The following is a 23,423-nucleotide window of genomic DNA, read 5'->3' on the forward strand; positions in this document are numbered from 1 at the left end:
GTTGGGCATTGCCAAGGACTCTAGAATCAGATCACGGTCCCCGCTACACTGTACAGGTGATACAATATCTAATGAAACTGTTTGGGGGTAAAATAGAGGTTCCATATCCCCTATCGACCACAATGCAATGCGATTGTTGAACGGATGAACTGGACTTTAACAACAATGTTGTCCAAAATGACTAAACGGTTCATGGGTCACTGTCTTACTTTATGTTCTTATGATAGTGTTCACCACAAAAGCATTCTCTCCTGCATTTATACGTTTTAAGTTGACAATTGGGAGAAAAAAAATGAAAGTGTTCGTATTCTTTCTTGGCTAGATTTATCACAGGCCGAGTATGATGGCACTGAAAAGGACGAATGCAAGCAGCAATTAATTGACTCTATTAAGGAGGCCCATTATGATGCCGCCCATAGTACGTGACGGAAGAAGCGGCAGAGCGAAGCTTGTTTCGAGGTTCGAGCAAAACCGCGGGCGTTTAAAATAGGACTGAAGGTTATGATGTCACTACATCAGCCGAGACCCTTTACACCTTCCAGATTTGTCGGCACAGAGCCAGTCCATCAGTATATCGAATTCAGAATGCTCCAAGCAAGTTGGGCTGGTATCATATCAATAAACTCAAACCTTTAGAGATAGTCATTGTCCTCTAGTAGCTGAGTTCCAGAAAATATATTGCCAATGGGGTGCCCTGGACCGAGATAAGATGATCCTCTTAGATTTATGTTTCGACGATGACGTGGATGAAGGAGCAGTTGCTTCTTCAATGAGTTGGGCAACCACTTCCCGTTTGTATCCTGAGGATGAGGATAGGTCACATCTTTGCACTCGCCCGATTCAAAGTGGATAGAGGCTTTCCCAAATAGATAATGAAAACCGCTGACGTTTCAGCCACGATTTTGTTTTTGAAAGAGTTTTTACCCGATGGCGATTGACAAGCACTTTAGAATCAGTCATGGTCGCCGCTGCACCGCACATGTGATACAAAATGTAATGAAACTGTTTGGCAGAAAACACAGTTGGTATCGCTTATCGACCACAATACAGTGCAATTGCTGAATGGATGAACACAACGTTAAGGACAATGTTAGTTAGAATGAAAGGGTTAGAATCCTTGTTTAGGCTAGATTTATCATCAGCCGAGTGTGGTGGCATTGGGTAGAACAAATGCAAGCAGCAATTAATTGACTCTATTCAGGAGGCCCATTCTGCTGCCACCTATAACAGGAGACGGAAGAAACAGAAGAGCAAAGCTTATTTCGAGGTGCGAACAAAACCGCGGGTGTTGGAAATAGGACAGAAGGTTATCATGTTTCTAAATCAGCCAAGCCACTTTACAGCTTCGCGATTTGTAGGGACATATGATATCGCTGACAGAACCGGTAGATCAGTATATCGAATTCAGACTGCTACAAATAAGTTGGGTTGGTATCATGTTAACGACCTCAAACCCCTTGGAGATAGTCAAAGTCCTCTCGTAGCTGAGTTCCAGAAAACCTGTTGCCAATTGGATGCTATGGACCGAGATGAGTGATCCTCTTAGATTTATGTTTCAGGCAATCGACGGTGATGGGGATGAAGGAGCAGTTGCCCCCTCAGTGACTTGGGCACCTACTTCCAGTTTGCTCCCGTAGGATGAGGATAGGTCACATCTTTGCACTCGCCCGAGCTAAGGTGGAGTCAATGGAAGAGAGAAACAGATGGGAGAACGTGTTTGTTGTGTGGTCTTCTGGAAATAAAGTGGGAGATAATTGATATGATATGAACGGATTTTAACAAGGCGTTAAGGTTAGTCATGGTAGGACCATCCATAACGTCAGAAGGTTTCGTATCTATGGAAAATTAGCTGCCAGATTCAGAAATGACACCCACAGAAGGCAGAGGATAGTTGTGGATGGAGCGTTTTTCTCTGGATGTTGGTGACAGGTGTCCTGAAGAGATCTGTCTGAGACCCAGGGTTTTTTTTTTTGTGTTTTTATGTGGAAGGATGGTTTATTGTATTTCCAGTGATGTGAAAGTTGGTGGGATTATGGATAGTATAGAAGGTTGTCACAGATTACAACAGGACAGTGACAGGACGCAGAGCAGCGCTGAGTAGTTACAGATGGAGTTCAACCCGGAAGGTTACGGAGTGATCCATTTTGGGAGGAAGAATTTGAAGGGACAGGTGATACTTTCTTGAGCCAATCGAGGGCCGCACATTAGTACGAGTTCAGCAATGGAAACGGAGTGATGAGACTCTCTCCAATAAGTCGAGGGCTGCTCATCGCTACGAGTATCACAACCGCCACGGAGCGGTGCATTGCAGAAGGAAGTGTGATTGACAGGGAGCTTGACCACATCCGCTGTTCTGCATATAATCATAGTGACGCTCGAAAGGCAATATACCTGACAGTAAATCAGGAGAAAAAAATACAACTTCGTGGAAAATGACAGAACAGCCTGAAAACCTGCGGATTGTCCATAGATTTTACTTACTGTATTTACTGAAACAGGGAATGGATGGAAAATTTGCGGGAGAATAGCGGCAGGTTTGAGAATATCTTTAAGGTTAAATAGACTGCATGGCACGTCACGGGTGTGAGGTGATCAAGTCATTCACTGGCAGAGATCAGGTTCCTACCAAACGACCCATGTGTGCGCTGGAAAACATTGTTCTTCAAACTGTCCACAGCCCTCGCTAATTTCCCGAGGACACACTCCCCTTTTGATCACAGGTCTCTGGAATATCGCTGTGGATCTTTACAGTGTTTGCAGGTATACGTGCAGTGTATTTTATTTTCTGTCAGCTGTAACTGTGATTTCCAACACACAAACAGACCGAAATGACTGGAACGAACGAAAGAAAAGAACAAAGGAATGTTCCCCTTTAATAAGGAAGTGTTGTTCATTTCACCCGTCAGAACAAACTCCTTCACTCAATTTCAGAAGCGAATGTGCACGGTCAAATATTACAAAATAAATCAACTTCAAGATGAATGCCTGTTTTAAAGCAATAATGATATAAAAAATGCCATTTAAATAGCTGAAGCCAGGTATCATGCAAAATAACATGGAAAAAGGCACATTCTATTTTGTTTTACAGTAATGGACTCTATTGAGGAGTCAAATTCATGACACGGGGACAGAGTGAGTATAAATAGTTTAAGATAAGTGTTTGTGCAGTTGGTTTTCACTAATGTCCCTGACGTATTAGCCACGCTATTTGCCTCAGTGGAATTGTTCTCTGCTCAATAAAAGTCTGTTAACCGATCACCAGTCCATCTGAGCAGCTAAAACGCTCCGTACAACTGAACGCTGCTTCTGACGGAATATGGGATATCCGGCGATTTACTACATTGCGGCCATTTTCTATCCCACACTTGTAGCGGTTGGTGTCCCCGGTAAGATGCCGGAGCTGGTCACTTTTTGTATGGTGTCGTCGTTACTCTGCTGCGGTATCCGCACTGTTACTGAGCACAGATGCTACCCTCGGCTGAAACGTGTTTCCGGAATGGAGGATTCAGGCATCTGATTGTTTTATTTCTATTTTCCATACTTTGATCGCAGAGTTTTCTTCTTTTCTCAATTAAGTTGGTCCCGATATTGTCACTGTTTCATAATTTCACCTCGTTAGGTTTTCGGAAGTGATGCTGGTCACTGCTTTTCAAGGTCCGTGTCTCTATCAGTGCAGACACTTCGACTTATAACAACGTGGCAGCTTATTTAAATGACGGTCCAGTCTATTTTCGATACGTAGGTCTGTTCTTGAAATGATAACTTGTGCTTTGTATCTTTAGATTCCACTTTGTCACGGCTGCAAACAATCCCTTCAGTTCTTTCACCACTAGTAATGGAAATGGTTTTGCTAACAGGAGTGATCGAGTGCCCACCGGTACGTGAGTCCTGGAACTTGGATGCCTTGTTCAAAACTGTCGGAAGGTCGCCAATCCACTGAGACTGACATCCGTCATTGTCCTCCAGCCGGAGTGCAGCGACGGAGACCTCACACACTGGATTTCCTCTTTCCACTTCCAAATAGACCATACCCTGCATAGCATAGGTAGAATGGGGGCATTCAGGGAGCTGACCATATTTCTATTTTGTTTCCAAATTTCTTGCAGTTAACTTAACGGCGATTGTGATCCTTTCCCGTGGAAAATGCGGACTCTCCAAATGCATCACCCGTTACCTGGTTGGAATGGCAACAGCGGATCTGATGGTGGTTATCGTTGTTGCTTTAGTGGAACAGACCAACAATATCTACATTTATTCCAGATCCCTGCTCATCACTCCTGTGTGCGCTCTGACACTTGTCTTTCGGGTCGTAACGACGGACTGTTCTGTTTGGTTTACGGTCAGTTTTACCTTCGATCGCTTCATCGCCATATGTTGCCGAAAGCTGCGGGAGCGATACTGCACCGAGAGAACAGCAACGGTGGTTATGGTGACCGTGGCTATAGTGAGCTGCGGGACAGGGGTCCCGTTATACTTTGCCGTTGAACCTTACGTCATCATTGACAACACGCCGTGGCGGTGCACCGGCACATATGAATACGCCACTTCACCCGTGTGGAGAGGATACCAATTACTGCTCAGTATTTTAACACCATTTCTACCAATAGGCTTAATCCTGGTGTTTAACGGGTTAACCGTAAGACATATCGTTGTGGCAAATAGAGTCCGCAGAAGGCTTCGGCACAGCAGCGACAATCAGAAAGATGCCGAGGTGGAAAATCGCAGAAAATCGATGATTTTGCTGTTTTCTATTTCAGCTAATTTCATATTATTGTGGATGCCCTCTGTAGCCCATACCCTGAAATGGCAAATGCAAAACTATTTTTACCAGGACAGATATTTGAGTTCCCCGGTATACATCCTACAGCAATTTAGGTTCATGCTGCAAACACTCAGCATGTGCACCAATACTTGTATCTATACACTGACACAGAGGAAATTCAGAGAAGAGCTGAGGAATGGAATGAAGTATGTGTTTACATTAAATGGCCACCTGTGTAGATAATGCCCGTGTCTACTGACGATTCAGCGGAGTTTTCAAATAAAACCGTTTTACAATGAACAGGTTTGGCAAATATGTCATAAACTCAAACAATCATGTGCCTGGTCGCCCGGAAATTGCAGAATTGGTGGAAGATCGCCCACATCATAAGTTCAGGTTGGTGGCAATGCAAGCGCTCATTGCTGCTGGCGTGAATATTACACTGGTTGAAGTATGTTCCAAACTATCACAGACACCCGACTGTTACAAGGGCAGGGATGGCTTCAGGGCTTTCCGTGTTTTAGATGTTTCAAAATGGACAGGGTCGTTTAACATAATGTAAAGCATATATGTCAAACTCAAGGCCCGCGGTGGAATTATCTTTGGCCCGCGAGATAATATCTAACTACTATTGAAGCTGGCCCCAGTAATCCAAGCGCCTATGGCGTATGATATGGCTAATGCTGAGTTTATTCAGGTACGGGTTTTCAGGGTTTTTAGTGTTTATTCGGCAGTCTTCTTCATAAGAAACGGAATTTGTAAAGTGAAACACTTTGTAGTTATAGCAGAGACTGAGACACAGGAGAGCAGGCTGAAAAAACGGAGGCAACGAAAGCTGCGTTCGCACGCGTCCGACTGATCCGGCCCGCATGAAGCTGCATTTTGCTCAATCCGGCCCGTGACCTAAAATGAGTTTGACACCCCTGAAAAGGGAGTGCGATGGCTAACCAGGGATAGTATCGCAACTGCAGAAAAGGAGGACAACGTGGAGCGTTCGTTTGTTAATAAAATGTGAGACGAACACAGTAACATAATCACCCCATTTGGAGTATTCTGTACAGCCGCCCTCTAACAAAGTAACTGCAACTCGAAAAGTGAGCAACCGATCGTGAAGCGGGACTTGGACATTTTCTAGGTTATTTACATGAGTAACTGAAACATCCATAATGTTATTTGGCATCTCCCCAGTGTAAAAGTTTTAATTATGGCATAATTTCTTGATAGTGTCCAGGAAGGATTCATGTCACTACAAGAAGACAGGCGCACTAGCGAACAGTCCGTACCGGATCTAATATTAGAAAAGGAAACGGGTCAGGTGATAGATCTCTCCGTGGGTCAGCATTTCAGAACAATAGGACAGAACTCCCCTCCACTTACCTTACCCAGGGATAGGACCAGAAAGTATGGAGTGTGTTTAATTGGGGTTCTGCGAATTATGGTGCTGGCTGGCAGGATGTTAGGAAGGTACATTGGAAAATGATGCGCTCGGGGTATTGCACAACTGATATGTGGGGATTGTTTAGGGAGCACTTACACGGGGTTCAGTATAGGCTTGTCTCTGTGACGCAGGGAAAGGATGACAGTGTAAAGTAACCCTTGGAGACAAGAAAGTTGGACTAACGTCAAGAGGAAGAAAGAACGATACTTACAGAACAGGAAGAAAGGATCAAATATCGCTATAGCGAGTCACAATGTAGACAGGAAGGAATATAACAGTGGACGTAAAGGAATGATAGGGGGATTTGAGAAATCCTTGACGAGTTGCACTGTGAAGAACAGGAGGAGACTGGGGAGAGCGTGGGCAAATCAGAGGTAAAAGAGGAAAACTTGTGTCTGGAGCCAAGGAAACAGTGAAGATTCTTACTGAATGCATTGATCAATGTGCCCACAACGTAATAACGCAGATATGCTCGAACGTGCCGACGCTGAGAAAGAGGATGCGCTGGAAACTTGGGAAAACATTATGATAGATGATTCCCGGGTGCCGGAAGAGTTATAGTCCAGCTAATTTTGGAAGGCGAACTCAGATATTGGTGAGCTTTTGGACAGGATATTTGTGTTTTCACTGGCCACGGAAGTAGAACTATAAGATTGGAGCGTGGAAAATGTTATTCATTTGTTGAAGAAAAATGACAGGGATACTTCTTGGAATTATAGACCAGGTAGTCTTACATCAGTAGTGGGTAAGCTACTGGAGACGATTACTAAAGAGGGAATTAATGAGTATTTGGAGAAACGTAGTCTGGCTACGGAGAGAAAGCATAGAATGCTGTCATTAATGAGCCAGATTGATTTAATTGAAAAAGTGAAAATAAAACTAACGGATGAACCAGGACAGTCGATGTGGGTGCATTAATTATGGTCAGGCGTTTGATCAGTTCCCCATAGTGAACTCATTCAGAAAGTCAGGAGGCATGGGATCGAGGGAAACCTGGCTGCGTTGATTCGGAATTGGTTTCCTAACAGAAGGCAGATGATGTGGTAGACAGAATAAATTCTGCCTGGAAGACAAATGGCAGCCGTGTTCCGCATAGAGAGTCGAAACTTCGGTACACTTTACAACTCTATTGCGAGTCTGCAGTTACAGTGCTCCGAGAAATAGGGCTGAGTAATTAATCTTTTTAATCTGACCACACAGCGGCACAGGATAATTAATGGAATTAGGGCTGACGACGTAAGCAAATGGCTGCACTATTGACTGCACCAGCGCGTTTTCTGAACTGACCTGTCATTTACATATTACAGGGCAAATGCTACAATGTCTGCAAAACACCTTTTCCACTGGAGCCCTACAATTTAAAACCAGCATTTCAAAGTGCTCAGCAGCAGCTTCTGGCGCTTATTGAAAGAACCAACCTTCCAAAATGTCAATTCTAAATTCCCAATTCAAGTACACTCCAATTTATCCTAAAGCTAATTTACCTCTGAATCGTGGTTTTATCGTATCGAGTGTAGATACGCTCATATTTCGATCCATTTAACCCTGAATCCACATGGCTGGTGTGGAATCCGTGTCTCTCTCTGAAATCAATAATAAATGTAACACACAAAACTACACAAACTGAAAACGCAGCGAAGGCAAAGCAAATATTCGGGCTGACACTTGTCTTCTTTCAAAAGCATCGCAGGCAATTGGAGAATACAAAATAAACAGTTTCAAAAGCTTCCATCTTCTTATGCTGTAACCATCCATTAACAGTCTCCATGCTTCAGTGTGTGTAAGGACAGAGGGATAAAACAGTATCAACGACTTTCTAGATTGTTCGGTGCTGTGAGACACTAAAGCTCTAACCCACACATACAGTCAGACAGCCAGAGGAAACCACTGCACAGAAACAGGGTCTCCAGCCCGTCAGGACCGGGAGGAATTGTTTAAACTGCCTACTCCCATCGACCTCACCCGGACCGTGACCATCCATATCCCTCTCATCCGTGTACTTCTCCAATCATCTCTTAAACGTTGACATCGGAATCTCAATTACCATTTGTGTTGACAGCTCTGTCTACACTCTGTCGACCCTCTGGGTGAAGAAGTTTCCCCTCATGTTTCCCTTAAACTTTTCACATTTCAACCTTCACCCAATATCTTCAGTTGTATTCTCGCCTGACATCAGTGGAGAAAGCCCGCTTGCATTTACACTCGCTATACGCTTCATAATGTTATCTACCTCTGTCATATCTCCTCTCAGTCTTCTACCCGCTCGGAAATAAAGTGCTGATATATTTAATCTTTCCTTTTAATTAAAAACATTCAGTCCCGGCAATAGCGGTGTAAACTTTTTTCTGCATTCTTTCAATCTTATTTGCATCTTTCCTGCAGATAGTTGAGCCCAGCCGCACACAATATTTTAAATTGGGCCCCAATAAAGCCTTAAACCACAGCAACGTAACATCCCAACTCCTGTACTCAGTACTTTGGTCTAGGAAGGCCAATGTGCGAAAAGCTGTTTTTGCGACCCTGTCTAACTGTGCCGCAACTTCCACTGAATTACGGTTCTGCATTTCCAGATTCGTTTATTCTATCGTACTCGTCAGTGCCTTATTTCTCGTTGGGTCAGACCCACCCTGGCTGGCCCTCCCAGATGCAACATCTAACACGTGTCTGCGTTAATTCCGATCTGACGTTTTTCAACCCATTTTTTCCAGCTGGTCCAGATCCAGTTTCATGCTCCGGTACTCTTCCTAGTTCTCAACTACACCCGTAATGTTGTTGTCATCGGCAAATTTGCTGATCTACTTAACGACATCATTATCCACATCATTGATAAAGATGACAAACAACAACGGACGCAACAACGATCCCTGGGACACTCCACTTATCACAGCTCCCCAGTCAGAGAGACAACCATCCATTACCACACTCTAGCTTCCCCAACGTACCCAAAGGCCAATCCAATTTACTACCTCATTGTTAAAGCCAAGCGTCTGATCCTTCCCGAGCATCCTCCCACACGGAAACCTGACAAGGCTTTAGGAATTTTGAGATTTGTTTACAAATCCAAATATCCACGATGGCACTGGCGATTCACGCGACGTATTGCCGACAGCTCGCAAAATGTCTCGATGTATTTCTGCTGAACCACTGTCGCTGCAATGTGAAGCCCCTAATTTCCCTTTAAGAAACATACTGTTGAGCTATCTAAATTAATCGGCAGTTTAACGAACTGCTGAAGGACCAGATGGACTTGACTCTCGGTAATACAGGTGCGGCACCTTTCAGCGATCAGCGAAGGTCAGCCATTACCATTGCCGGAAAAGAGGTCGGTTTGGAAGACTTCAAGCCAGACTATATCGACGGGCTATGAAGCATCCCCTGCCCGGCATTTTCTTAGCCAAAGGCCAATTACTTGAAAACACGATACATTACGTAAGTGCAACATTGCAGCTTCGGAGGGAAATGAGGGGCTGCTGTCTTCTCTGTTTCATGGAGACATGGCTCAGTTCGGTGGATCAGCCGGAAGGCTTCTCAATCCACAGTTCGGAGAAGATAAGACGGTATTATGGTGCGGGGGGTGGGGGGAAGGGTTGGGGTGGGGCTGTGCGGTATTGTTTCATGATAAACTCTTCATACTCTCCGTATATAGCGGTCTTGCCGCACCCTTGTTCCCCCAATCACAACATCCAATTATTGAGTTCTGTCGGTGCTGCTTACCGAGAGGTTCTCCTCATTGATCCGGACGGCACTTCACATACAGCCAGAGCAGATGTTAAGCAAGCATACCATGTATTGAGTGCCGCGACCAGCAAACAAGGAACTGCCTACCCTGAGGACTTTCAAATCATTGCGGGTTTCTATCAGGCTTGTTTAATGAAAACTGGGCTTATTTGTCATCAGTACGTCATTCTCAGTACCAGGGGCTCCCGCACACTCGATCACTGTTAGAGCACGATCAGGAAAGCCTACCATTCCACCCCCGGACCATATTTCAGGCATTCTGAACGTCTGGTTTTCTTTCTCCTACCTCCACCCAGGCGGAGTGTAGATGTATCACACCAGATGTATCGGCGATAATGTCGCAGGAATCGGATGGCCTACTACTGAATTGCTTCAAGGCGATAGACACAAACAAAAATGACCCAGCGCTCATAAGAGAATCTGAATGTCACCATCTTTATAAAGACACTGGAGAACGAATGTTTCCTACTGATTCATTCAGAGTCCAGAGTGTTCCTTAACCTGAAGCACTGGGTGAGCAAAGTGCTGAGCAGCAGATTCGTTACAATATTTATCACATTCATTCGTTATTATTATTTATCCCTTGATATTGTTTTGTATTTTTCTGATTTGATAGTGTATGTTGCTGTGATGCAGCGCATCATCAGCTTCCCTGGTCGTCTAGTGGTTAGGATTCGGCGCTCTCACCGCCGCGGCCCGGGTTCGATTCCCGGTCAGGGAAATAAGATATTGCCTGCTGTCATTTAATGTGCTTATTGTAACTTATCGTGTGTATTAACTTGCTGCCACAACAACAACATTCCTGTCTATTCTTAACCTGCATCGGCCTGATTCAGCAGCATAAGACCACAAAATATAGGAGCAGAATTCGGCAGTTTGGCCCATCAAGTTTGTTTCGACATTTCCTCTCAGCCACATTCTCCTGCTTTCTACTGTGTGTACTAGCTCATTCCGTCTACAAATGCTGCCTGACCCGCTATACACCGTTTCTGCAGCGATTCGGTATTTGTTCTGTATGACACTTGTTAGACAATGAAAACATGACTTTGAAAAAAAATATCGCAGGTGCAATCTCAATAAAGCTGGGAATAACTGTGCGAGGTCTTACAGACACTAACTTGCAATCGATACAATGTAGATTTGATCTTCTTCACTCCTCATTGCGCCTCAATCCACTCAGAGATGCTGTCTCTCTGTAGAAGAGGGTGAACATACATTTCCCATATTGGACTCTGGTCCTACTCACTCAGTTTGCCTACATCACCTTGACTCATCTGCTCGGGGTCATCACTGCTCAAATCTCAGTGAGTATTGTCAGGTCCAGCCGGGTTTATTGCCGTGTGCACAGGGACGGTGAGGGACAGGTATAATGAAACACTTGCAGCATCATTGCAGGCTCGAAAAGACAGACAGTACGCAGAACATAAATTGTACAATTCTGCATCATTAACAAACGGTAGATATAAATCTTGTGCCAGTTTCAGACTTGGAAATGATTCCTCAGGCAAACTGATGACATAGATTGCGAACTATTATATCCACGGGGGAGCATGCAGGCCCAAGAAAGGCCTGTTTATTCCTTTTCTTTAAACAGACAGACAACAGAAAGAAGGGCGAGTCTCTAGTCCTCTTCAGCCAGCCCCGGCATTCAATAAGATCAGGCTGCCCAGACTTTTTCTCAATCCTCCCCCCCCCCCCCCATACCGCAGTTGCGAGTCAAAAATCGGTCGGTGTCCTCCAGCAAATCTTCTACCGTCTCCCCCGGTGAGAGGAGATAAACTTCTGTCGCCCGCCTTTATTTCGACTCCCTGACAGCGTCCCCAGCTTCGATCAGAAGCATATGGATATGAATGTTATATAATGGGACATTGCTCTGAGGTTTGCTCAGTATTGACGGGACTTTGGGGAGGCAGAGGCAGTCAGAGTCTGTGGGAGGGACCAACTCTTGGGTGAAACCCTTTCCGCAATTGGATAACACATTGGATTGACATCTGCATACACGAATGGGAGCAAGGTAAGTTGCAAGCCTTTTGATTAGATTGTTTGATGTCGGACCATTACAACGGCTCAGTGACAATCGGCGAGGGTGATTTTGACGGAAGGTCAGCGAACCGATTTGTCAATGGCAATAGGCGGGGTCGCTCGCTGGACAAGAGAGCAATGGGGAGCCTGTACAGTAAGGGATATGAAACGGCGAAAGCTCTTCGCGTTCAGAGACCGTGCTGCCCACTTCAGTGAAAGGATGAAGTCCACTTCTTTACACGGACGCTGAAATATCCGTTCTCTGCATTTGATTCTTTTATCTTTACAAGTCGGTAAAGCTACAAACTACAAAGCGTTTAAGCTGCCCAGAGGGGGATTGATCAGAGTCGTAATAGAAATGAAATTTGCACAATGAGTGTAAAAATCTATAAATCTGCCGGCTGGAACGTAGTTGTCAACTGAACACAGACTGCAGCCAGGGTGTTAAATTTTTATTGGCAGTGAGGTTTCTATTCCCTGGCGCTGTAGTTTGAGCGCTGCCAACAGGATTCGAACCTGCGCGGCGAATCCCCATTGGATTTCAAGTCCAACGTCTTAACCACTCGGCCATCGCAGCTCCATCAATATTCATTGCACCCACCGTAGCACTACAACTGAAGTGAGGGTTGTACTTGCTTTATTTTCGGTAACGGAAATGGTGATTCATCATTCCAATACAAATAGTATAATTCGACAGCTTTGGAATTTGTTTCAACACAGTTACGTCAGAACGTGAATGTGGAGGGATAATACTGCCGTCAGTATCGTAATTGAAGGAGATTTCCATTGTTGGGGATAAAGGTCAGGATCAGAATCAGGTTTATAATGACGGACATATGTTAACATTACAATGTTGCTTATATATTCTACCCCTCCTGAACCGAATGTTAAAATTGCATTTGCCTTACTTTACCGCTGACTCAGCCTGGAAGTAAACATTTAGGGAATATTGCACAAGGTCTCTTTGCACCTCTGATTTCTGAAAAACATCCGCATTTAGAATCTTTTTTATCCTTTCTTCCAAGGTGCATCACTGTACCACACGATGATTTATTTGACAAATCTCCGCCCTTTCTCCTCAACTGTCTTTGATCTTAAATGTGCTTCGAATCTTTTGAGTTATTTAACACGTTGAAGTCAGGCTGCCTTTCTTATATTCTCCTTTCTTCAGCCAAACTTCCTTCTTTCAGAGTGGAGTGACAGTCATAATTCTCCAGTCATCCGGATCTGTTCTCGAATATCAAGTCAAGTCACTTTTATTGTCATTTCGACCATAACTGCCGGTACAGTACATAGTAAAAATGAGACAACTTTTTCAGGACCATGGTGTTACATAACACAGTACAAAAAACTAGAGTGAACTACGTAGAAAACAACACAGAATAAAACTACACTAGACTACAGACCTACCCAGGACTGCATGAAGTACACAAAACAGTACAAGCATTACAATAAATAATAAACAAGACAATAGGACAAGGTGTCAGTCCAGGATCTGTGTATTGAGGAGTCTGATAGCTTGGGGGGAAGAAACTGTTACATCGTCTGGTCGTGAGAGTCCGAATGCTCCGGTACCTTTTTCCCAGACGGCAGGAGGGAGAAAAGTTTGTCGGAGCGGTGTTTGTGGTCCTTCACGATGCTGTTTGCTTTGCGGATGCAGCGTGTAGTGTAAATATCCGTAATGGCGGGAAGAGAGACCCCGATGATCTTCTCAGCTGACCTCACTATCCGCTGCAGGGTCTTGCGATCCAAGATGGTGTAATTTCCGAACCAGGCAGTGATGCAGCTGCTCAGGATGCTCTCAATACAACCCCTGTAGAATGCGATAAGATGGGGGTGTGGGAGCCATTGTGGATTTCCCGTCAGCCATGCTAGTGCCCCTTTCCAATCCACCTGGCCCGCTCCAGACTTGGGTCGCTGTTCTTTTCTGCCAGTAACGGGGTCGAGGACTATTATCGTCCCTGATTTTATTTCTGCGAGTGACGGGGTCGAGGACGGTTATGGTCCCTGATTTCTTTATTCTGCGAGTGTGTCTGATCATAAGACCCTGGGGCATATTCAGACCGCCAAACGATTGAACTCCCGCCAGGCCCGTTGGGCATTGTTTATTTGGACGGTTCAAGTTTACCCTCACGTACTGTCCAGGATCCAAGAACGGGAAGCCGGACTCGCTATCCCGCCAGCATGATTCCAAGGATGACACCTCCATTCCCGAGACGATCCTCCCACCATCCTGCGTGATGGCCACTGTCACTTGGGAGATCGAGGCTAAAGTAAAGGAAGCCCAGCGGGACGACTCCGACCCAGGGAATGTACCCGGCGATCGCCTGTACGTGCCCGTCTCCGTCAGGTCTCAGGTTCTCCACTAGGGGCACAATCCCGGTTCACCTGCCACGCCGGGAGTGATCGGACCCTGGCTCTCCTAAGGAAGCACCTTTGGTGGCCGTCCACGGAGGGGGCACCCGTTCTTATGTCTCTGCTTGTTCCATCTGTGCCCGGGGAAATGACACTAATCGACCACCCGCGGGTCTTCTTCGTCCTCTACCTGTCCCTGGGTATCCCTGGTCACACATCGCCCTAGACCTCGTCACCGGTCTACCCCTTCCCGCGGAAACACCACTGTCCTCACCGTGGTGGACCGATTCTCCAAGGCGGTGCACTTTATGGCCCTCCCTAAACTGTCTTCCTCTCAAGGAACGGCAGATCTTCTCGTCTTCCGCCTCCACGGAATCCCCGCGAACATCGTATCCGATCGAGGTCCCCAGTTCGTCTCGCAGCTATGGAAGGCCTTCTGTCGAGCCTTGGGTGCATCGGCCAGCCTGTCATCCGGCTTCCACCCCTAGTCGAACGGGCAGACGGAACGGGTTAAACACGACCTGGAGGCGACGCTACGTTGTGTAACGGCAAACAACCCGTCGACCTGGAGCTACCACCTCCCGTGGGTTGAGTACGCCCACAACTCTCTGGTGAGCTCGGCCATTGGGAGGTCTCCGTTCGAGTGCTCCCTTGGGTACCAACCCCCGATGTTCCCCGCGCAAGAAGGGGAGATTGCGGTACCATCAGTTCGGGACCATATTGATCGCTGCCGTCTGGCACCTGGCTATCTTCCTCAGGAATTGGGCCTCAATCACCTCGTTTAGTTCCCAATCAATCCCATTTTCCACTAAATACAAACACCTGTTTTCCATCAGCAAATGCAGTATAAAAACCCTATTATCACAACTAGAAGGTGCCAGTTCGTTGGTTCGTTGAGTAGCCTCACCCCATGATTCTTAGGACGATCATTTCTGAGTCTAACATCGTTCCTGAATTCTCTACTAAAACCAAGACTCCGGGTAAACACTCCCTTGGCACCTATTCCACGCCCGTGTTCAGCACTTGGGTTCGTTCCACCGCCATGTCCTTGTAATACTCAACTTATACCCATATTCCAGGGAATAAAGACCTGAACTATTTAATACGTGTTACTGAAAACGGAAAGAAAGGAACAGTGGACAATGTTTTGTACTTATTGCTGTGCTTCAGAGCAGGGCGGGGAGGGGGTGCCTCGGGTCATTGCTCAAGAGCGCAAAGCATTGAGCGCTTTGCACGGTTTCTGTGGTGTAGTGGTTATCACATTCGCTTCACACGCGAAAGGTCCCCAGTTCAATCCCGGGCAGAAACATTGTTTGGGCTTCAGTGCTTCAAATGAACTTGAGACTCAATTTTTCAGTTTGTGTTCAAGTTTACTGTCATGGGCATCCAGGTGTAAATATAATGAACATTCGCTTTTCTAGCAAAGCCCATTGTACTTCAAACCTGGCAAAGGTAAATTAAAGAAAGAAGAATTAACAGAAATTATATATAATTTCCAGGAGAACATAAAAGGATTTAAACCTAAGGAGGTTCGTGGATAACGTACATTGCAACGTACATGGGAGAATTAGCCTTCAAACCTATTGTCATGTATTGTCGCATGAGGATGCATTGTGGTTTCAACGGAGCTCACATCTCAAATGTTCTCATTCAGACAAACATCAGGAAGAATAACCGTGTGCTGCAAAATTTCAAACCTACTTTAAAATGTTAAATCGCTTTCTTTTTCCTCCTCCTGTATTCCACTCCTTCCTAGTCTCACCATACAGTCTCTCTGTTCAAATTCTCCACCACAGTATTCCAGGTTCCACCTTTTCCGTCTGCCTCTCTCCCCCCCCTCCTTCTCTCTCTCTCTCTCTCTCTCTCTCTCTCTCTCTCTCTCTCTCTCTCTCTCTCTCTCTCTCTCTCTGTCTCACACACACACACACACATTCAATCTCTCTGCTTCTCTTTGTTTGCTCTGTCGCGAGCAGCACCACAGACACCCCACGTCAGCCGCGCAAATATTTGTGCTTCGTACAGTTTAAACGCCGGTGGAAACAGTTGGTAACATCCACACCTAATATTTTCAGGTCTCGAACCAGCGATCTTCTGATGATATTGCAGCGCAGACAGAAGCCAAGTATCTTACCATTGCTATCGCACATTCCATTCCTGTTAAAGGACCAGGGATGAAGGACTGATCACAACGCTGACATCGCAGTTCTGCGGGAATATCCGAAAAGTATGGTTAAAACCTTCCTGTATAATGACGGTAATGTAGAACAGGAAAACTGGATACTGTTTAGTTTTGAAACGAGGTGACGGTGGGAGATCGCATATCGGTATAGAGTTAGGATCACGGTCCTTTTCAATATATCGAATTTGTTGTGATTCCATGTAAAATTAAAGCATGGGCGAAATATCCCGAGCCCGCATAAGGGTCAGTAGCTGGCCGTGGAGGTTCTGCAATGTGAACATCAGGAATAAATACTTATCTCGGAATACGCTCCGCTCCTGACTCAACGTGTATTGTTCCTCCGAAATACCTCCCATCTTTCCCCAGTTACATTCTTAACTATGCCACCTTATAAAACCTTACAGCCAATCATTCTAATCAAACCGGCCACAATTTTATTGTTTAAGATTTCGGCAACGTAATGACCAGTGATGATTTACTCCAGGGTCCCCACAGTGATGTGAAACGTTTGAAATGTATGCCACTGAAAAGTGATCAGTGAAAATGTATCCTGGGATATCAGTGGAGTCCAGTTGGAAAATAACACCTCGCCATTGGACGTTAATGAACAGATGGATGGTATATTGACAGTGGTAATTTGTCCTGCTCAGCAGTCAAGAGTTTGCGTGTAAAATTCCATGGCAACATTTGAGGTTTTGTGCTTCTTCGGTCCGGATCTTGTGCCGCTTTTCCACCGCCTCATGTACAGTGACATGCAAATGTTCGGGCAGCCCTGGTCAAAGTTTCTGTTTCTGTGAATAGTTCAGTGAGTAGAAGCTGAACTCATCTCCAAATCATAAAGTTAAAGATGAAACATTATTTTCATCATTTTAAGCAAGATTAGTGTATTATTTTCGTTTTGAACAATTTCAGAGTGAAAGAGAATAAAAGGAGCACCAAGCAAACGCTTGGGCACCCCAAGAAATTTGAGGTCTCAGAGAACCTTCACCAGTGTCTCAGACCTTTATGAGCTTGTGAGGGCTCTGGCGTGTTTACTGTCGTCGTTAGGAAAGGCCAGGGGATGGAAATTTCAAAGCTTCATAAATACCCTGACTCCTCAAAACTTGTCCCAACAATCAGCAACCATGGGCTCCTCCTGGCAGCTGCTTAGAAAATAAATAAATGATGCCCCAAAACAAGAGAAGGCTATAAGAAGCTAGCAAAGAGTTTTCAGGTAGCCGTTTCCTCAGTTCCAAATGAAATTAATAAATGTCAGTTAACAGGAGCGGTCTGGAAGACCAAGAAAACTTTCCGAGAGAACTGCTCGTAGGATTGCTAGAAAGGCAAAACAAAACCCCCGTTTGACTACAAGAGACCTTCAGGAAGATGTAGCAGCCCCTGGAGTGGTGGCCCACTGTTCTACTCTGCAGCGACACCTGCACAAATATAACCGTCATGGAAGAGTCATCAGAAGAAAACCTTTCCTGCGTCCTCACCACAAAACTCAGCGTCAGACGTTTCAAAAGGAACATCTAAACAAGCCTGATGCATTTTGGAATCAAGTCCTACGGACTGATGAATTTAAAATAGAACATTTCTTAAGTGTTCTATATGCATAGAAAGGTAAAATATTTACTATATACTAAGACAAACGTTTGACTAACTGACGATTAGTAAACCGATATGCCTGTTCCGACTTCAAATCCGTTTTGAAAACGGACTCAAGAACGGAACTCCCTCATAACCCAGGAACTGTCTGTACTTTAAAATCCTCTCTAGATTACTTTTCATACCTAATACAAAGTAAATAGTTGGTATACTGCATTGCTTAGGGAATAATGACAAGAAAAAATAGTCTGTACATGCTCAAACAACGAGTGCTGGAGAGAGAACTTCTGGGTTTTCTCGATCCACGGTCGGTTGAATCCGCGCATGCGGAATCCGCGGATAAGGAGGTCCGACTGTACACTTTGTTGAAGGCGTAGACAAGATTCTAAATGGGAAATAAATACAAATATCGAAGGTGCAAAGACAACTGGGAGACCCTGTGCAGGATTGCCGACAGAGTAAACACAGGCTGAGTTGGTAGTAAGGACGACAAATGCAATGCCAACATTCATTTTGAGAGAACCAGAGTACAAGAGTGAGGCGGTAATGTTGAGTCTCTATAATGCATTGGTCAGACCGCGCCGGGAACAAGATGAACAGTCTGTGTCCGTTATTTAAGAACTGATGCCCTGGCATTGGAAAGGGTCCAGAGGACGGTGACGAGAATGGTCCCGGAAAGAAAGCTTTAATGTATGAGGATCGTTTTATGACTCTGCCCCTGTACTCGTTGGAGATTAGAAAAAGGAGTTAGGGTTTTCTTTGAAAACTATCAAATACTGAAAGGCCCAGGTAGACTGGACATGGAAAGGATGATTCCAATTGTGGGTGAGTTTAGAGTCAACAGAGCACAACCTCAGAATATTGGGACGCCCTTTAGGACAGGGATGAGGAGGAAGTTGTGTCACCAGAAGGCTATCGATATGTGGAGTTCATTGCGCTGATATCTGTGGAGTCATCTCAATGGGTAATATTTTAGAAACATAGAAAACCTGCAGCACATTACAGGCCCTTCCGCCCACATACCTGTGCCGAACATGTATACAATTTAGAATTTACCTAGGGCTACAATAGATAAGGAAGGCTTCGAGCGATGTGCCCAAACCACAGGAGAATGGAGCTATCTTTCGCAGGGACCTCGGACGCTCTGATCGTGCTGCGTTAAAATTATCAATCTTGTGCAGTTTAAACCCGAGAACTTGTGAGTATTTTCAGTTGTGCAATGAGCAGTGGGCAGGTGTGCAAATCTCTTGGTCCATTTTTAACTGGGTTATATTCAAACAAAACTACATTGTAAAATATGCCAGATTTTCCATGAATCAAGCATTTTAAAATGGAGGTATAAAAAAGGATATTTAAATATTCTTTATTAGACTGACTTAACTTTATTAGTTACACTCTTCACATGCACAAGGAGCAAAAATCCTTACGTTATATCTCAGTCTAAATGTACAATGCGCAAACTTATAATAATTTACAATAAATATATGTAGAACTCTATAGTCAATATAACATAGACATACAGTTGTGTAAGCATGAATTATCCAGTCAGTTATCCTGGTGGAAGAAGCTGACCTGGAGCCCGTTGGTCCTGGCTTTAATGCTGCGGTACCGTTTCCCGGATGGCAGAAGCTGGAACACTTTGTGATTGGGGTGACTCGAGTCTCGAATGGTCTTTCGGAGGTTTTATACACAGTTGCCTCTGTAAATGTCCTCAACAGTGAGAAATACACATCTTTTGATGTGATGGACTTTGACGTGAAATTCCCGAGCGGACCAAACCGCACAGAAATTTGTTTTAACTCAACAGCCTATTTTACAAGGCCTTTGCGAATCGCACCCCACGCCTCTCTCTGCCGTAGGGCCCTCTGAGCTTCCGGTAGCACAGCAGAATATAGTCCCCAGGAAAAGCGGGCATGGCAAAAGGCACACTGACACTGTAAAGATGGTTTTTGGTTCCACCCCGACGGGAGGGTGATGTGTCCTCGAAGCTTGTTTCTGCCCCTGTGCCACCTGCCGCAAGCACAGGCCCACATGGGTAAAGGAGGGATGCAGCATGCAATCGATCAGCAATGGTATAACACCCGGGATAACATCAACAATACAGGAAATTGCCCGTGCGTGAATAATTTGCCAAAGCAAAAATCAGGGCAAATCGCCGGCGAAACTCGAACATCTCCCGATGCCTAAAATGCCGATTGAAAATTTAAAATTGATTTCGTGTATGTGCCGCCGGCGTCGGGACATAAATACATGTTAGTGATAGTTGAAATGTTCACTCGATGGCTGGAGGCCGATCCCACACGAAAGGACGATGCTCGAAAAGTGGTAAAGATATAATGGATGGAAATAATACCCCGGTACGGAATACCCATGGGAATAAACAGTGATAGGGGAACACACTTCACGGGTCGAATCGCGAATGATTTGGTGCGGGCCATGGGGTTCCAATGGAAATTACATATCCCATATCAGCCCCAATCCTCAGGGATAGTAGAAAGGGCGAATGCGGAACTGAAAGTAGCCCTGTTTAAATTGCGCCAGGACAATCAGCAACCCGGGCCGGAGGCTCTCTCTATAGTGTTATGCGGAACAGGAAAAATAGGGCCACTGGAATTATTATGGGGCGCCCCATGACTACTGTCATTCGACCCCCTGTTACCACTGAGAGACTGGCCCTGATCTGGAACAATGAACAGACCCCAGCGCATGCGCAAGCATTGTGCAAAACGGCCGCCAAGCTGCATGAGACAGTCAGACAGGCGCAGAACCCTGTGGGAAGCGAGAACATGCATCATTTCCAACCCGGTGATAGGGTGTATGTAAAGGAGCTGAAAAAGCGCTCTCTTTCTCCTAGGTGGAAGCGCCCTTACACCGTGCTGATAATAACCCGAACCGCGGTGAAGGTTGAAGGAAACGGAGAATGGATTCACGCTACTAGGTGAACGGCACCAGGAGTTGGAAGACAAGAAAGCATGAAGCTGACAAGCCAGATGCATTTATGGGGACAGATACTGCGGGGAGTCAGTGTGGCCTTGTCCAGAAATACCCTTTTTTCACTTATGCCAGTCATTAAGGTGAAAAGTTGGACTTGTTGGGTGTGTGTAAAGATACCTCAGCATGCCCCCCAGGGAACGTCTCTGGAAGGGGTCCCCATGAACGGAAGCGAAAAGCTTTCTGTGCAACTTATGAACCTATTTAACACATCCTATTCCAGCTTTAGAACGAGAGATTGGCAGAAGGACTGTGATGTCAGTGAAGTGGATTGTGGATTTCCCTGCTTCAAAGGACGGTACCTCCTTATCCCAACGAAGGGAAAAATGGATGGGCTCCTTCGAGTTAGTAAATACACAGAAAACAGTAAATGGAAATTATTATAATACGACAAGGGGAATAGGGGCATTTTGGGGTAATAGTTCTTGTACTGAATGGAAGGTGGATCCTCCTCCGCCTAGTCTAATGGGATGTATTGGGTATGTGTGGAAAGAGCTTATCCCTGGCTTCCAAGGCCGCCAGGCGAAAGTGAGAATGTATCCCCAGGAAATTGGACGGGCTGCTGTTATCTGCTCTATATATCTGCATCCTATGAATGATATGTCGCAACACCTTTATTTAAGGCTATGTAAGAGAGGGTAACGAAAAGTGAAAGGTTTTGGATGACAGCATTTGCCTCATATGGTATGGCCCGATATTCGCGAGCAATTATTATTATAGCCACCGCTCTACAGGAATTGGCCGATGACACTGCCGATGCCCCAACTGACGTGCAGACGTCAGTGAAAGACCTAACAACAGAGGTAGTTGCCCTTAGAATGGTAGCCTTGCAAACTAGAATGGCCCTGGACATGTTCTGAGCCGCAAAAGGAGGGGCATTCGCCGTGATAGGGCAGGAATGTTGTACTTATATTCCCGATGCCTCACGAAGCATAACTGACCTTAGTGAACACATAAGGGGAAAGATTAAGGTGATTACGAAGATAGGGAAACAGTTTAAGAATTTTGGTTCAGGAACGAAATGGTGGGAAATAATAGAGGGATGGTTTGCTGACTGGGGAAGCTGGATTACCCATGGATTAATTATAGTGGTAATAATATGTGCTTCAGGGTGCTGTGTATGTGGAACATTACGATTGTACTGTGACCAGTTAAGGAAAAGAGCCTTAGTCGGAACTGAAAACGACCCTATGATACCCCAGATGGTGAGAGAAACACGCAGTAAGCGAAACTGGTTGGCAGAGGAGGTACATCCTGGCAAGGAAATACACTTTCCGGAGGGAACTGAACCCCCTGTGAGGAAGAGCAGGAAATACCTCACCAGGAGTGTTGATCAGAAAGGATCAATAACGAGTGAATTGTGGAAGAATTTAAGACCCTTTGGATACGTAGGGGTTAACCCAATCGCTTGTGTATTCTCTTAAAATTTTGCTAAAATCCTTGCAGGTCTTGGAATTCAGCTAAAGTCCTTGCAAGAAAGATGCTGTGGCATCGCATTTACGTAATGCTCTTGTTTGTTGCAATCTCGTTCTAAGATCAGAGTCACGTTGTTTGTTGAAATCTAGTCCTAAGCTCAACGTCAAGCAATGCTCTTGTTAAGTGCTTTCAGTCACGTAATCTGTGTCTATATAATGAAGCGGGTCTGCAAGACAAACAGAACCCCCAAGCACCGCTTTTAGGTGCAGAGGCTGTCCGTGATATCACGTATAAATAAAGTCCTTTAGTCTGAAACAATTCTCTGATTCCCTGATTTGTTCTGTCTGCTGCTCCTCAGATTTATGTAAGAAACTACATGTCATATATGCACTTTATGTCAACTTGTATCTCTACAGCATATTCTACCTGTTAATATTATTGTATTGCTTTAATATTATTTTATGTGCTGTATGTGATATATGTTCTTTGCTTTGCACCTAGGTCCCTGTTTCGTTTAGCTGCATACATGTGTACAGATCAATAAAAATATATCTGAACTTCAACTTTAAGTTGAACTTGAGTGTTGAGCAATTTCGATATTTCACCCTGACGCGATCTTTAGACCATAAGACCATCCGCATAATTAGGATCTTCAGCCCATCGTGTCTGCTTTTCCATTTCATCATGGCTGAACCCGGATCCCACACAACTCTATAAATCTTCCTTCTCACACATCCTTCGATGCTTTGGGCTATCAGGAAACGATCAGCTTCTGTCTTAAATACACCCACGGACTTGGCCTCCACCTCAGTCCTTGGCCGAGCTCTCCACAGACGCGCTACTCTCTATCTAAAGAAAATCCCCTTTGCCTCTGTTCCAAAAGTTGGTCCATCAATTTTGAGGATATTTTGAGAATTTTGAGGCCCTCGTCTGGA

The 23,423-nt window shown here is 45.1% G+C and overlaps 2 non-coding genes across 2 annotated transcripts; both read left to right on the top strand.

The window, feature by feature from the left end:
* Nucleotides 1–10,587: 10,587 nt before the first annotated feature.
* On the top strand, nt 10,588–10,659 carry trnae-cuc (transfer RNA glutamic acid (anticodon CUC)). Its single transcript has one exon. It is a non-coding gene; the product is annotated as a tRNA-Glu (tRNA).
* A 4,892-nt stretch (nt 10,660–15,551) lies between these two features.
* Nucleotides 15,552–15,624, top strand: trnav-cac (transfer RNA valine (anticodon CAC)). The gene has a single exon. It is a non-coding gene; the product is annotated as a tRNA-Val (tRNA).
* Nucleotides 15,625–23,423: the final 7,799 nt, after the last annotated feature.

This window comes from Hemitrygon akajei, unplaced genomic scaffold (genome assembly GCF_048418815.1).
Source record: "Hemitrygon akajei unplaced genomic scaffold, sHemAka1.3 Scf000188, whole genome shotgun sequence".
Taxonomy (NCBI): Eukaryota; Metazoa; Chordata; class Chondrichthyes; order Myliobatiformes; family Dasyatidae; genus Hemitrygon; species Hemitrygon akajei.